The sequence below is a fragment of the Mytilus californianus genome, unplaced genomic scaffold, assembly GCF_021869535.1.
Source record: "Mytilus californianus isolate M0D057914Y unplaced genomic scaffold, xbMytCali1.0.p SCAF_16, whole genome shotgun sequence".
In the NCBI taxonomy this organism is placed as follows: Eukaryota; Metazoa; Mollusca; class Bivalvia; order Mytilida; family Mytilidae; genus Mytilus; species Mytilus californianus.
In genome coordinates this window covers 493487-510694 of record NW_026262648.1, presented here as the reverse complement: position 1 = coordinate 510694, position 17208 = coordinate 493487, and the positions used below count along the sequence as shown (strand labels likewise).

The window sequence follows — 17208 nt, the reverse complement described above, 5'->3', positions numbered from 1 at the left end:
TTTTTTTAATTGTATTATTCTTATCCCATGAAAAAAAAAATGTGGTTGAACAGATGCATTTTGTAAAAAAGGAGGGTCTCCTTTAATTGCTTGCTGCAAAAATATTTCGTCTGCTAAAACCAAACATGTCCTCTGATTCTGAAGAAATAATATGGAAATGCCTCAGTTTAGATTAATTTGGTCACCTTATGCTGAATTAACTGAAGATGATTTGATGGACAGAGACCTGCAGGACACCCTCACCCAGTTAGATAGGCCAAATGAACAAGATTTGACAGAAAATCCTAACCCCAAAAATCAAGTTCAGGAGGAAAGTCATTCTGAAAATTTAGAAAATGCATCTGTAAATCCACATTTTGACGCCCAATATATGGACATGACAGAACATGATATTGAACAATTTATTGAAGGCCAACAAAATAAAAACACTTTAACAAAAACAGTACGAGATATTGCTCTACTGAACAAATTTCTGAAAGCCAAAAATGAAAACAGAGAATTACAGACTATTCCACCAGTGGAATTGGACCCTTTGCTGGCCAACTACTTATTAACTTTTCGTAAAAAAGATGGAGGGGAATATGAGCCATCCACCTTGAGATCAATAGTCAGTAGTATTGACAGGAAACTAAAAAGACACAAATATGGCCATTCAATTGCTGGATCAACCACACACCAAGATGAGGCTTTTAGACTAACCAGGGAATCCTTGAAAGCAAAGCAGAAGGTACTTAAACAGAAAGGCAAAGGAAATAAGCCCCTACGATCACAGCAAATTACGGACGATGAAATTAACATTCTTTATGAAAGAAGTGTCTTGGGTGACAGCTGTCCTGAAGCCCTTCTACGGACTATCTGGCTGAACAACTGTGTTCATTTTGGACTTCGTGGTGTACAAGAACACTATACACTAAGGTTTGTGACATATGTCGAGCAATTTTTCATAAATGTATAATGCACATAATAAACAATCAATATATTTAATATTTGATTTAATACATGTACTTGATAAAAAAAATATTAACAGCAACAACACTTTGCAAATAAACCTTCATCTGATTATTTTGCAGTCATTTAAAAAAATCTTTAACATATATGTATTGTACACTCGACTCCCTCCTGTATGTATTATTCCACTATTTATCATCCGATCATAATTATTCATTATCATCCTACCTTTATTTAACATTCACATGTGTATCATGTGTATAAATGTTAGCTTCCAAATGGCATATAAATTTGCCGTATGAATTTGTATAGTATTGTCCATATATCACGTAACATGTAGATCTTTTTCTGATTCGCTGTCCTTTGAATATATGAAACGAAAACATACAATCCATCCATCATTCAGGAAATAGATTAATCACACAAGCACATATTCATTATAGTGGAACATTGATATTCTTCTCTTCTACACTAAAATTCCTAATCCTGCTTGTTGAGCATAATATGGCTCGCTTTCTATATATTTAGTACACTATAAAATGTATAATCCAAGTGATATTATTTGCACTGCCATCGTCACACCAAATCTGAAAAAAATGAATGCTTGTAAATAAATTTAAACATGAAAAACATAATATATTATTTATTCTCCATACACATTGTAACACGAGGCAAACAAGTGACACTTCTATATATCTGACTTTAAAATTGCTAAAACAGAAGATATTTGTCATGTTTATTAGTCCAAATAATTATGACGTCTTGAAAGGCTATTATATTTTTTTTCTTTGACGCCTTACATCGACGTCGATGTAAGGCGTCAAAGAAAAAAAATATAATAGCCTTTCAAGACCTCATAATTATTTGGACTACATGTTTATATGTAATATAAGTACAGTTAGTTGTCCAAACATGAATCATTTATTTTGTATGAGCTATATAGAAATATTGAGAATGAAATGTATAGGTTGCTGATAATTTATACTGTTTAATTGCGATTTCAAATAAATTACATATTTTCAACAGCAAAAAAATATTATAGGTCGAAGGACGGCCTTCAACACGGAGCCTTGGCTCACGTACACCAAACAGCAAGCTTTAAAGGGCCCAACAAATTACAATTACTAGTGTAAAACAATTCAAACAGTAACAGATACACAGTCAACCCCTAAAAATTTTAACAAATTAATATAATTAGAATTAGCGTTATAATTTTTCAGATGGGGTGATGTAACCTTGAATACATCCACAGATGGTTCCCAATATTTGGAGTTAAACGAAAGACAGACAAAAACAAGGACTGGAGAAAACATATCAGATGTACGGGAGATTTCGCCTAAAATATATCAAAGCCAAGGAGACCGTAACCCACTTGATTTCTATACTTTGTATGCCGCAAAGAGACCAATTGGGTTTAGTACACCAGAATCTCCCTTTTATTTGGCCACACGCACCATTCCACTTGAAGACAAGAGGTCTGACATCTGGTTTTTAAGACAAAAGCTTGGGGAAAGAAAACTAGGATCAATGGTGAAAACTATGAAAGAAAGGGGGAATCTAGACAAAAACAAACGGCTCACAAATCATAGTGCTAGAAAGTATCTCGTGCAAAAGCTAAGGGAAAATAATATCCCGGGAACAGATATAATGCAAATTTCAGGACACAAGAATGTTGCCTCTGTTAACAATTACAGCACTATTTCTGAAAAGCAGCAAAAGAATATCTCAAATATTCTCAGTAATACAACAACAGATGAAAACATGGTGGTTGTGCCATACACACCACAAACTGAACAATCAAACTTACCTAGAAGGACATCAACAGTTACTGGACCCGTGGCAACGTCAACTATCTCCGCTCCCGCTGTCTGTCAGTCTGATCATGATAATTTGTCGACTTCTTTCTGCTCTCAGACAAACATGTCCAACCAAATTCAATCAATGTTTTACGGTGCAACGCTCCATGTTGGCACACTTAATGTGTACACACATCCACACAGTGAAAAGCCCGCTCAATAGTTGAACTGATCGATTTCGATCAAAACAAATGTGTTACTGTTTCAATACACCTAATCGCTATTTATTCCATTCCGGATAAGTTCTAAAATTACACAACTTTTTCATCCAGTTGAAGCTATCTGGGACCCTGTTTAAACAATGCACCATGCATGATACTTTTTAATGAGACCTGTTTAAAATTTCGTAAATACTTCAAACACAATATTTTTTTGACTATAATTTGAGTTTGGAAAAAGTGGATCATAATCTATCAAAGTTTCCTATTGATCGCTTTCTAAATTTTTCCCTCCCTCAGCTCGTTATTGAAGACCTTTGTTTGCGGCCTGTTGACCCAAACAGGAAGTTGTCTAAATGACTGTTTTTTCCGGATTGGACTAAATAGCGATAAGGTGTATTGTTACAAGTACGTTTATTTGACATAAAAACCTACATTTATCGACTCATATTGAATAAAAATACTTGTTCTTCATCAATTTTATTCATTTCACCACTGTATGAAAACTATTTGCAACGTGGCACGTCATTATTGCACAGGTAAACATTAGAAGGAAATATCTCTACGCAAAATGGCCCCAATTGGGGGAACAACTATTTACAATTTTAAAAATAGTTGAATTGCTTAAAAATCCCCAAATAAACAAAATTACAGGATAAAAACAATATTAATATAGTGTAGAAAAATATAGAAAATATTTGTACTCGGCGCAAAACAAGGGAAAAATAGCTCGGCAAAGCCTCGCATTTTCCCTTTTTTCTCAGCCTCATACAAATATTTTCTATATTTTTCTACACTATAATAATATTGTATATCGCATGACATTTCGACGTCATTAGGCAAATTCCGGAAAATATGCCTGAATGGTACGTTTTTTTTTTGTGTAAAACATAACACGGTTGTATTAAAAAAAATATTAGGAATCAGGAAAATATATTATATTATTGAAAAATGCAAAACAAATATTTCAACAAAAGCATTTTTGCAAAGTTTTAAAATTGTTTTTGTCTGTATGTCTTCTGTTGAAGTATATGATAAAAAGAACATAACATGTCATTTTTTCATATCAGAACCCTTATCAGCCCATGGTCAAAATCATCCCTCGAGCTGTCGGCTCTCGGGCTGATATCATGACCTAGGGCTGATATCATGACCTAGGGCTGATATCATGACCTAGGTCTGATAAGGGGTCTGATAAGAAAAATGCCATGTTATAATCTATATATACCACACCTATAAGAAAATTGACGCAAGTATCTGTGGGATGTAAAGAACAATTACAAACAAGGATTTTGTCGAGAACTCTATTAGTTACAGATAAGATGCACTCACTAGAAACATTGATAGTGGAGATAACTCTTCCTAATGAAAGCTTTCCGTTAGTCGCGCTAGCGAAGATTAACTGTATGGCCTCATATACTAAATAAGTAATCAACATCTTTCCTCACAAAAAATAAATTATGAAAATTATGGGAAAAAAAAAACCTTGTACCATATAGGGCCCTATAGGTATAAAAAGAAGATGTTACTTTTATAAAGGAATGTGTTATGAATTTATCTATTTTGTTTTGTAGCAAGAAAACGAGTTCCGTGACTCCAATTTTTTTTTCTGAAGGCACATTATAAGAGCAATGTAAATGTATGTAAATTACAGAACTGACACGTAGAAGTCAACCAAATGTAAATTTTCCTAAGAATTACAGTAAGGAGTGACACGTGTGCAATTATGGAATAATTATACAGAACAAATATAGTATAGGGTCTTCAAGACATATATATGATAGCAATTGTTTTGGTAGCTAGTCATTTCGTACCAAACATTTTGAAAGTGTTTTGATTTTTTTTTTAATATGACATTGCCAGTGTTTACATCAGTAGAAATTCTCTAAAAACCTATGATTTGTTGAAATAAGCAATGCATGGAAACTTTAATAGTTTTAATTACTCTGTGTTGTGGTACGAAATGACACACATATAAATCATAAATCGACTGACTTTAAATTTGTATTTAACTATAATAGATCGAGTCTTGTCTAAGAACTAGGGATGCCAACGAGTATTCGAGTACTCGAGTATCGCTCGGTAGTACCGATTATCGAATACCAAAATGATACTCGACTAATCGTTTTTTTGTAAGAATGTTGTTGCCTTCTTAAAGATTTTTTTTTTATTAAAAGCGCCTCCCGGGAAATTAAATATCAATCTAAATAAAAAATACGTTTGGAATGTTTGCGTTTAATTGTCATTTAAAATTCTCTCATGTGCTATGAACAAGAGCACCATTCCAAGGCCTACACTTTTAGCTTATCGTGTCCTAGTCATTCTACCACGGTGACCTCTGTGCCGCCAGAGCAAACATTTTCATCAGCAGGACTGTTAGTTACGTAACAAAGTTGATAAATTGTATTGTCCCAGTTAAAGTTAACAAGATAATATTTCTAAATAAAAACAGATTCGTTGCACCCTGTGTCGACCCTCAGAGAATGGTTAAAGTTCTAATCATCACCCCTGTGTTGATCATAAATGTGTTTCTTTACGATTCCCAAATACTGTTGTTTTTGTAATCAATTTTCTATAGATATTTATTAATTAATTAATTAGATTATTATTGCCTGCTTACATAATTAGTACATGTAGTAAATGAACTATTAATTATGGTATAAAATTCCTGGGACTATTATATAGTCCAAGGTATTAATGTTGAGGGTTTTACGTCCATAAGACAACTCCCCACAATTCGTAAATTGGGTTTAATTTTGTGTTTCCATTTTGTATATGTTTTTCCGAGCGAGTACTCGAGTCTCGCTCGGTAAATCAAACGAGTACTCGATTAGTAAATCTTCACCGAGTTGACATCCCTACTATGAACACATTAGTTTTAGCACCAAAAATATTCTCGGTTGGTGTATTAACAAATTGTGATGTGGTTCATAAGTGTTTCTCGTTTCTCGTTTTTTATATAAATTAGACCGTTGGTTTTCCTGTTTGAATTGTTTTACACTAGTCTTTTTGGGACCCTTTATAGCTTGCTGTTCGGTGTAAGCCAAGACTCCGTGTTGAATGTCGTACTTTGACCTATAATTATTTACGTTCTACACATTGTGACTTGGACGAATAGTTGTCTCATTGGCACTTATACCACATCTTCTTATTTATGTCTATTACTTATTTCGATAAATCCAGTACTCGCCTATTTTATCATATTAAATATTTAAAATGTAATTTTCAAATGGCAGAAAACTAATTCATTTCATCTGTATTTGAATGCAGCTTAATCCGAAATAGATAAAGTTTGATTAAAACTTTCCAATTAATTTTTTTTTTTGGTTACTAAACTTAAGTAATAAAAAAAAGGTTATAGTCCGGTTAGATTTCCAGCTAGTCACGCACGCTTGATTAAATGGTTTTCCTTTTACGATTAGATAGTTATCTAGTTAGTTCGCTGCTGAAAGTTGACGGGGTTGGGTGTTCTTTTTATATTGAAGATTTGTTCAAAGATATGTGGTTGTTAAAGTTAGAAATATCAGGTATGCGTATGATTATTTCTGTTGTCAGGTTTCCGTATTTTTCGGTTTTATATAGTTCATAAAGCGTGCATTTATCAAATTATTTCTAGTATTGCGGGATTCGCTATTATTGTTAAACTAACACTTTATTGCATGCACATTCCTTATTTTTACAGTGAATGCACATTTCTGATGCACAAGTATGATTTGTCATTGAGCTTAAAATGCATAATTTTGGCATGGTTACAGTAATGTTTTATAAAAACATGTCATTTTAAAGTGAGCGTACGTTATCCATATTTCCGTTGAAATGTATATGTTAATCCATTCGTTTAATGTGTTTGTTTTTTTGATTTTGCCATTTGATTGGGGACTTTCCTTTTTGAATTTTCCTCGGAGTTCAGTATTTTTGTGATTTGACTTTTTAATGTAGAAAATGTTTTGTATGTTATAGTTTTATGTCATTACATTGAAAAGTATTTACAAATAAGGAAAATTGTTATTTTGACCGTTTTACGATTAACGAAATACATACAACTCAACATGACAGTGAAGAAATAATTCATTGTTAACATATGTTGATTACCGACACCTTTTTGTCGAGAATACTGAGATCATTATATTTTTCTTAGTTTGATACAAGTGTGCAAAGTATAATTGCACGACGAGGTATGTTTTTATAGAGCTATATATAATAGTTTTCATGTCCATTGCATGATAACAATAATATCGATATCGATCGTATGTATTCATTAACCATATTCACGGGAGAATTCGACTGAGTATATTATTTATTATACTTAAAATTCCGAGAAAATTTTCGTTAAAGTTAAAAAGTTATTTTCTTTTGACAATTGCAATTCATACAATTCGCACATGTCAATGATTCTTAACAGATAAAAAAAATATGAGAAATACAACGTATTATGTTTTATTGTGCATTGGGTTATGTAAATGTGCACGTGTTTATATATTTCGAATGTTATATTTCGAATTTTTATTCAGATATTGGCGTATGATTATAATCATATTTATTATGTTTTGTAGGGAGTTTATTGCGTTAAATTGAACACGTCTGGTCCCAATAATTAATTTATTAACCTTTACTGGATTGGTTTTGTCAGCCATCTGATCCCCCGTTACAATTGCCCCTATTGGAGTAGCTGTCGGAATTGTATCCGTAGTTAATGCCTGGATCTGTTTGCTGAAATTGTCGCGTAAGGCACAGATTTCCAACAGGTGCATGTCTCCTTGTGGGCGATCAGTTTGGCACAACTTATAAAACTAAAAGTTCATATAGAGCGATTAAAATAAAGTAGTTGAGAAAATGGTTGACAGCCACAGTCACATAAATTAATCACAGATAAAAAAAAATGGATTACATGGCTTGGGTCACAGAAGCCATTAATGTGTTTCAGTGCATTGCAAGCCAGGGTATTGTCATTAATTCTCTGGGATGATTAAACACAATCTGTCAACAGATGTCAGCCCTAATTAATAAAGGTTGTTTTGTAACTAGTTCCATGTGTTTTTGCATTTTGTATCAGATATTCTGAAAAATACTTATACAGTTTCTTTTTTTTTGTTTTTTTTTCAATTTTTATATGTTGTTCTTTTTCAATAAATGAGAAAGTATCATCTTAAATATACAAGAGGTAAAGTGCTACGCAAATCTAGAAAATCAGCTCAGACTCTTCTATAGATTGAAATATGGTCCAATGTATGTTTTAGTTATCGTAGGATATGATATCGTATCTGTATCACCCTTATATGCATATAATATTTGAAACTAGACGTTAAATACCATCCAATGCATCCAGATTATTGTACTTGAAATTAGTTATTAACGGTGCATGATTTTAATTTAACTGTAGTTTTAATCAATAATCATATAAATCTTTACGTTTTATTCATGAGGTGAAAGATTGAAACGGTCTCAGCAATTGACCACATAACAAAATATGAAAAGTTTGAAACGATTGTCACACCTTCATGACCTTGTAGAAATTAACTGGCACGAGCTCAGCTGATAAAATATATCTTATGTTCCAAAAAAAAAATGCAACGTCGTAATATTTGTTATCTATATATATCTTTCCTAAATTGAGGTAAATTATATGGCCTTCCAAATACCGTTTCGATCCCTAACATCACTGAAGAGACATTAATTGTCAAAATCCGGATTTGGTGTACAAGTTTTTGCACCTCATGTTTGTGGTATACCATCTTTTCCACAAGTTTGTTGTTTTCTGTTTGGTATTAAATTAATATTAATATCCATTTTCATTGTTAGATCTGGTGATCAATTTATTTGGCAATCGCCAATGGCAGTCAGCAGGGTTTAAGAACATCAGTTGTTCGACCTGTTAGTCAAATGCGTTTTGTTAAAATAGACTTTTCACTTTTTTTGGTCTTTTGGAAAATGTTGTTTGTGCTGTATTTAGACTCCTCTAACAAGAAATTGGAAATTTGGAAAACATGCACACGTATAAAAATTGCGGTTTTTATCCAACGCAATCATAGGTTTGAACGTTGTTTTCAATTTAGACTTAAATATATATATTTTTATATTTTTTCGTTTGGGCTTGTATTATATTTGCCTTCGTGTTTATATGATCCGTTCATCCTATTTTGACTCCTCAAAATTCAAGAGTCTATCCTAAATTGAGGTAAATTATGTAGCCTTCCAATAACCGTTTCGATTCCTAACATCACTGAAGAGACATTAATTGTCGAAATCCGGATATGGTGTACAAAAAATCTTTGCACCTTTGTTGCGGTATACCATCTTCGCCGCAAGTTTATTGTTTTCTGTTTGGTATTAAATTTATAGTTAAGATCCATTTATTACACCTTGTGATCCGTTTATTTGGCAATCGCCAATGGCAGTCAGCAGGATTTAAGAACATTTGTTGTTCGACCTGTTAGTCAAATGCGTTTTGTTAAAATATACTTTTTCACTTTTTTGGTCTTTTGGAAAATGTTGTTTGTGCTGTATTTAGACCCCTCTAACAAGAAATTGTTTGCATGCACACGTATAAAAATTGCGGTTTTTATCCAACGCAATCATAGGTTTGAACGTTGTTTTCAATTTAGACTTGTTTATATTTTTTCGTTTTGGCTTGTATTATATTTGCCTTCGGGTTTATATGATCCGTTCATCCTATTTTGACTCCTCAAATTCAAGAGTCTATCCTAAATTGAGGTAAATTATGTAGCCTTCCAATAACCGTTTCGATTCCTAACATCACTGAAGAGACATTAATTGTCGAAATCCGGATATGGTGTACAAAAAATCTTTGCACCTTTGTTTGCGGTATACCATCTTCGCCGCAAGTTTATTGTTTTCTTTTTGGTATTAAATTTACAGTTAAGGTCCATTTATTACACCTTGTGATCCGTTTATTTGGCAATCGCCAATGGCAGTCAGCAGGATTTAAGAACATTTGTTGTTCGACCTGTTAGTCAAATGCGTTTTGTTAAAATATACTTTTTCACTTTTTTGGTCTTTTGGAAAATGTTGTTTGTGCTGTATTTAGACTCTTCTAACAAGAAATTGTTTGCATGCACACGTATAAAAATTGCGGTTTTTATCCAACGCAATCATAGGTTTGAACGTTGTTTTCAATTTAGACTTGTATATATATATATATATATATATATATATAGATAACAAATATTACGACGTTGCATTTTTTATATATATTTATATATATATATATTAGAGATAAATAGATACGTCATGCATGTACGTTTGTATTTATTTCATTAACAAGTATATCAACTTAACAGTTTTTGCAAAAATCGTATCTTTTGCCTGGTTCTTGTTCCTTATTTTGGTGGTTATAAAATTTGACAAAAATATATAATACGTTTTTGCCTCACCATTCGTTCTTAAAATCTCTGAGCGATATAGCCTTAAATATACATTATAAACATTTAGGTGCGTGTCCCTTTTTGAGTTATCTATACAAATTACTGTTTGTTTATTAGCTCACACGTGAGGAGAGAAATCCGTTAGCGCAAAAATATCCAACACAAATCAATATACTCTATACCTATATTTTATATACAGCTACAGAACAAGATCATACTGACTCCCCCAAAAAACCTTTATTTATTGTGTATGTTTATTAATTTTCACTTTTCTATTCTACCTATTTTTTTTTTTTTTTCACTTTCACTGTCAACTTTTATATGGCGATAACGTCAACTATTATATTCTTTTATAGTGTAGTATAACTTCCGGTTTACCGCATAATTAGCAAGATTTGTACGACACTGTCTGTCTACCTTCATACTATGTTTACTTGTCCTGAAGACACCCGTTACGCTCGGTGGCGAAACATGTCAACCAATACAATTACTTTCCGTTTATGTATGAGTGAGTGCTGATGACGTTTATGTCGTTTACTTCTTTTAAATAGTAACACAAATTTAATATTCCAATATCTTACTTATAAGAGAAGTAAAATGCGAATTATTCAATATAGATTATAAGGTTAAATTCTTACATGTACATGTTACACTAATCTGCAAAGATATCCGTCTTATAATAACTTAACATTTCACACGGAGACACTTTCACTTAAATTGTTTGATACATTTACATAGTCTGTAGTTCGAAATACTTAACTCTCAACAAAGCGGAAAATGTTAAAAGCTTTAAACTGATTTGATTTATGATTAAATTCAAATGACCTGAATACGTGGAATTAGGAACAGCTTCACTTGCCATACCGTAAACTCTATATACAGTGATGATAGTTTTCTTGATAGACATGATAGATGAGTTACTATTTTGTCAATGCTAGTTTATAAGGTTATACCAGCAAATACTGTCAAAAAGGAGAAATCAAAGTTAGCTTTATAATATTAATCATAATTCGTTTTATGTGTATTAAACACAAATTCTATAAAAAAATAATGCATATGTTTCAATATGTAAACAGTTCATGGTTGTTTGTAAGCACCCATCTATACACATTTATTCAGTCTAAAACTATTAGTATGTATAAGGGTTTGTTATATATGTAATAAGGAATTAGGAAATAACAGTAAAAAATCCCAATTCACCAATCACAATGGAAACGTTATTTCCGCAGCCATTTAAATTTATTGGGATAGTCTCTGGGTGTTTTACTAGTAATAGTCAAGTAGTTAGCAAATCTGTAATAACATAAAATGTTTTGATACATTTATTTTCTGTAAATCGACTGTGTCCAATTCCACTTCTTTATTATTTCATGCGACATTTCCATATTGAAGATTTTTTGTCAACCAATCACTCTTTGATAAACGACTAATCTTGTTTTAATTGAGGACAATTGATCAAAAGGGAAAAATAATTCAGAAAAAAGCTTGATTGTGTTTTTTTTTTTTTTTTTTTATTCTGAAGTTTTTATTTCATATACACTAATGTCTCCAGGTCGTTATACTGTTCTATTTCTTAGTTACACATGATCTTTTATTCTAGCACACATATTTAAATTCTTCATTCACTACTACTATCTACATAAAAAAAACCTAAAAAACCCAATTAGTAATTATCTACGACAATTTGATATCCGGATCTTATGAAAATGACCGTCGTATAACACATTAGGCTCTGTTTTTAAGTTAGATTTGTTCCGTCAACAGACACACCCAAAAAATCCTGCAAAACATGACACTACGATATCCGGATCTTATAAAAATGACCGGCGTTTACCACCTTAAGCTTTGTTTTAGAGTTAGGTTCGTTCCGTCAATAGACACACCAAAAAATCCTTCAATGATGAGCTATGAAAAAATTAAGAGTTGTACTTTGTATTAGGATTGTTCTGTATGTTTAATTTATTATATATTGTATTTAGCACCTTTGAAAAACTTTACAGACACAAAAGCAATGTACTCAAGTAAAGATGATATTAACAAGTCTTTCAAAATGTTTGCAAATCAATAGATAACAATAGTTTACCCTGTTTAATAGTTCCATTAAAATGATTTTTTTACTGTTACAATTTCATATAATTTACTAAGACATAATTATAACGACCAGCTTAAATCACTGAGAGTAACGGTTAATACAAATAAACACACAGACGAAACGCAATTTTCAATGGCGAGAGTTAATCTTTTGCAAAAGTTCTATAACAGGAAAGGTTTACTTCATCGCTGTGATATAAATAGTTGTGATCTCATTGAAATTTTCATAAATTTCTGCGCGACAGGATAACGACAAAATGTTTCAAAATAAACATGTGTCAGTATTGCAATTAATCAAAATCTAGACACAAGACAAATCTGAGTCTGGTTGTTTTAACATAGAGCTCTTTATCATGCAATGGATTTGTGTGTTTTCTGTTTGTCACGTTTAATGTCTGATATAATCTTAATCACAACCCCTTCTTTACGATTAAATATATCCTGTTGTGTTGGCGAAATCTGTCATTTAATTGAGAATACATTGTGGAAAAACATTTTTAAAATCACAACATTTCAAAAAGTCCAAATAATAGTATTAAGTTTTATTTTAAAAAAACCAGTTACGCTAATCTAAAAATATATCGGTTTCATAGTACAATACCACCTTTACAAAACTTTTTTGACAAGTTTTGAAATATAAACGAACAATTGTATTACTTAAAAGTTAACGCCCGAGCGATTATTTGTACAGCTTTAACTAAGTTGATCTTAAAGTATCCATATGACATTAGTAATCGGAAGTTAGAGCAACTGCATTTTCAAAAAGTCACTAAAAACTTTCTGAAAAAGTAAAAATATAAACATGATGAATAGATTACAAATGTATATAAAGGACAGGTAAACCTTGTTATCAATGATTATTTAAACAGGTTGCATCCGCAAGTATTCTCGATTAAACTAGTTGGATAATACTATCAATCATTCGCTTTATGGTGAGTTACACACGCATTTTGTTTAATACATTATATATTTTTCAATATGGAACAAAGTTTGTTTCCAAGCACCAAATAACACGCTGTAATTCAGTCTAAAACTATTAGTATGTATTTGTTTTTCATATAATATTGGAAATATATAGGCATATCTAATTTACAAATAATTATGGAAATGTAGTTTGTCAGTAATTGTAATTGACATGCATAGTTCCTGCGGGCATCACATGGTCCGTAGTCAGCAATTATGTTTTGATATGAAAGAGAAAGTCGAAAGATACCAACGGGACATTCAAATTCATAAGTCGAAAATAAACTGCCAAAGCCATGTCAACCAATACAATTACTTTCCGTTTATGTATGAGTGAGTGCTGATGACGTTAATGTCGTTTACTTCTTTTAAATAGTAACACAAATTTAATATTCCCATATCTTACTTATAAGAGAAGTAAAATGCGAATTATTCAATATAGATTATAAGGTTAAATTCTTACATGTACACATTACATGTTACACTAATCTGCAAAGATATCGGTCTTATAATGACTTAACATTTCACACGGAGACACTTTCACTTAAATTGTTTGATACATTTACATAGTCTGTAGTTCGAAATACTTAACTCTCAACAAAGCGGAAAATGTTAAAAGCTTTAAACTGATTTGATTTATGATTAAATTCAAATGACCTGAATACGTGGAATTAGGAACAGCTTCACTTGCCATAACGTAAACTCTATAAACAGTATGTACAGTGATGATAGTTTTCTTGATAGACATGATAGATGAGTTACTATTTTGTCAATGCTAGTTTATAAGGTTATACCAGCAAATACTGTCAAAAAGGAGAAATCAAAGTTAGCTTTATAATATTAATCATAATTCGTTTTATGTGTATTAAACACAAATTCTATAAAAAAATAATGCATATGTTTCAATATGTAAACAGTTCATGGTTGTTTGTAAGCACCCATCTATACACATTTATTCAGTCTAAAACTATTAGTATGTATAAGGGTTTGTTATATATGTAATAAGGAATTAGGAAATAACAGTAAAAAAACCCAATTCACCAATCACAATGGAAACGTTATTTCCGCAGCCATTTAAATTTATTGGGATAGTCTCTGGGTGTTTTACTAGTAATAGTCAAGTAGTTAGCAAATCTGTAATAACATAAAATGTTTTGATACATCTATTTTCTGTAAATCGACTGTGTCCAATTCCACTTCTTTATTATTTCATGCGACATTTCCATATTGAAGATTTTTTGTCAACCAATCACTCTTTGATAAACGACTAATCTTGTTTTAATTGAGGACAATTGATCAAAAGGGAAAAATAATTCAGAAAATAGCTTGATTGTTTTTTTGTTGTTTTTTTTTTGTTTATTCTGAAGTTTTTATTTCATATACACTAATGTCTCCAGGTCGTTATACTGTTCTATTTCTCAGTTACACATGATCTTTTATTCTAGCACACATATTTAAATTCTTCATTCACTACTACTATCTACATAAAAAAAACCTAAAAAACCCAATTAGTAATTATCTACGACAATTTGATATCCGGATCTTATGAAAATGACCGTCGTATAACACATTAGGCTCTGTTTTTAAGTAAGATTTGTTCCGTCAACAGACACACCCAAAAAATCCTGCAAAACATGACACTACGATATCCGGATCTTATAAAAATGACCGGCGTTTACCACCTTAAGCTTTGTTTTAGAGTTAGGTTCGTTCCGTCAATAAACACACCAAAAAATCCTTCAATGATGAGCTATGAAAAAATTAAGAGTTGTACTTTGTATTAGGATTGTTCTGTATGTTTAATTTATTATATATTGTATTTAGCACCTTTGAAAAACTTAACAGACACAAAAGCAATGTACTCAAGTAAAGATGATATCAACAAGTCTTTCAAAATGTTTGCAAATCAATAGATAACAATAGTTTACCCTGTTTAATAGTTCCATTAAAATGATTTTTTTACTGTTACAATTTCATATAATTTACTAAGACATAATTATAACGACCAGCTTAAATCACTGAGAGTAACGGTTAATACAAATAAACACACAGACGAAACGCAATTTTCAATGGCGAGAGTTAATCTTTTGCAAAAGTTCTATAACAGGAAAGGTTTACTTCATCGCTGTGATATAAATAGTTGTGATCTCATTGAAATTTTCATAAATTTCTGCGCGACAGGATAACGACAAAATGTTTCAAAATAAACATGTGTCAGTATTGCAATTAATCAAAATCTAGACACAAGACAAATCTGAGTCTGGTTGTTTTAACATAGAGCTCTTTATCATGCAATGGATTTGTGTGTTTTCTGTTTGTCACGTTTAATGTCTGATATAATCTTAATCACAACCCCTTCTTTACGATTAAATATATCCTGTTGTGTTGGCGAAATCTGTCATTTAATTGAGAATACATTGTGGAAAAACATTTTTAAAATCACAACATTTCAAAAAGTCCAAATAATAGTATTAAGTTTTATTTAAAAAAAAAACAGTTACGCTAATCTAAAAATATATCGGTTTCATAGTACAATACCACCTTTACAAAACTTTTTTGACAAGTTTTGAAATATAAACGAACAATTGTATTACTTAAAAGTTAACGCCCGAGCGATTATTTGTACAGCTTTAACTAAGTTGATCTTAAAGTATCCATATGACATTAGTAATCGGAAGTTAGAGCAACTGCATTTTCCAAAAGTCACGAAAACTTTCTGAAAAAGTAAAAATATAAACATGATGAATAGATTACAAATGTATATAAAGGACAGGTAAACCTTGTTATCAATGATTATTTAAACAGGTTGCATCCGCAAGTATTCTCGATTAAACTAGTTGGATAATACTATCAATCATTCGCTTTATGGTGAGTTACACACGCATTTTGTTTAATACATTATATATTTTTCAATATGGAACAAAGTTTGTTTCCAAGCACCAAATAACACGCTGTAATTCAGTCTAAAACTATTAGTATATATTTGTTTTTCATATAATATTGGAAATATATAGGCATATCTAATTTACAAATAATTATGGAAATGTAGTTTGTCAGTAATTGTAATTGACATGCATAGTTCCTGCGGGCATCACATGGTCCGTAGTCAGCAATTATGTTTTGATATGAAAGAGAAAGTCGAAAGATACCAACGGGATATTCAAATTCATAAGTCGAAAATAAACTGCCAAAGCCATGTCAACCAATACAATTACTTTCCGTTTATGTATGAGTGAGTGCTGATGACGTTAATGTCGTTTACTTCTTTTAAATAGTAACACAAATTTAATATTCCAGTATCTTACTTATAAGAGAAGTAAAATGCGAATTATTCAATATAGATTATAAGGTTAAATTCTTACATGTACACATTACATGTTACACTAATCTGCAAAGATATCGGTCTTATAATAACTTAACATTTCACACGGAGACACTTTCACTTAAATTGTTTGATACATTTACATAGTCTGTAGTTCGAAATACTTAACTCTCAACAAAGCGGAAAATGTTAAAAGCTTTAAACTGATTTGATTTATGATTAAATTCAAATGACCTGAATACGTGGAATTAGGAACAGCTTCACTTGCCATAACGTAAACTCTATAAACAGTATGTACAGTGATGATAGTTTTCTTGATAGACATGATAGATGAGTTACTATTTTGTCAATGCTAGTTTATAAGGTTATACCAGCAAATACTGTCAAAAAGGAGAAATCAAAGTTAGCTTTATAATATTAATCATAATTCGTTTTATGTGTATTAAACACAAATTCTATAAAAAAAATAATGCATATGTTTCAATATG

The 17208-nt window shown here is 31.3% G+C and overlaps 1 protein-coding gene and 1 long non-coding RNA gene across 29 annotated transcripts in view; one reads left to right on the top strand and one right to left on the bottom strand.

The window, feature by feature from the left end:
* Nucleotides 1–964: 964 nt before the first annotated feature.
* Nucleotides 965–3007, bottom strand: LOC127726040 (uncharacterized). Its single transcript, XR_007993288.1, has 2 exons — nt 2756–3007; nt 965–1535 (listed from the first exon to the last, which is right to left on the bottom strand). It is a non-coding gene; the product is annotated as an uncharacterized LOC127726040 (long non-coding RNA).
* Nucleotides 3008–13005: 9998 nt separating this feature from the next.
* Nucleotides 13006–17208, top strand: part of LOC127726034 (uncharacterized) — a 57112-nt gene continuing 52909 nt past the window's right edge. For 12 of the 28 annotated variants that reach the window (XM_052233354.1, XM_052233356.1, XM_052233340.1 and 9 more), the window contains exon 1: nt 15142–16266. The gene's annotated coding sequence lies outside the window, so the exon portion shown is untranslated. Of the gene's footprint in view, nt 13368–15141; nt 16267–17208 lie in introns of those variants that run through there. The other 16 variants (XM_052233355.1, XM_052233352.1, XM_052233349.1 and 13 more) reach the window with 4 other exon arrangements.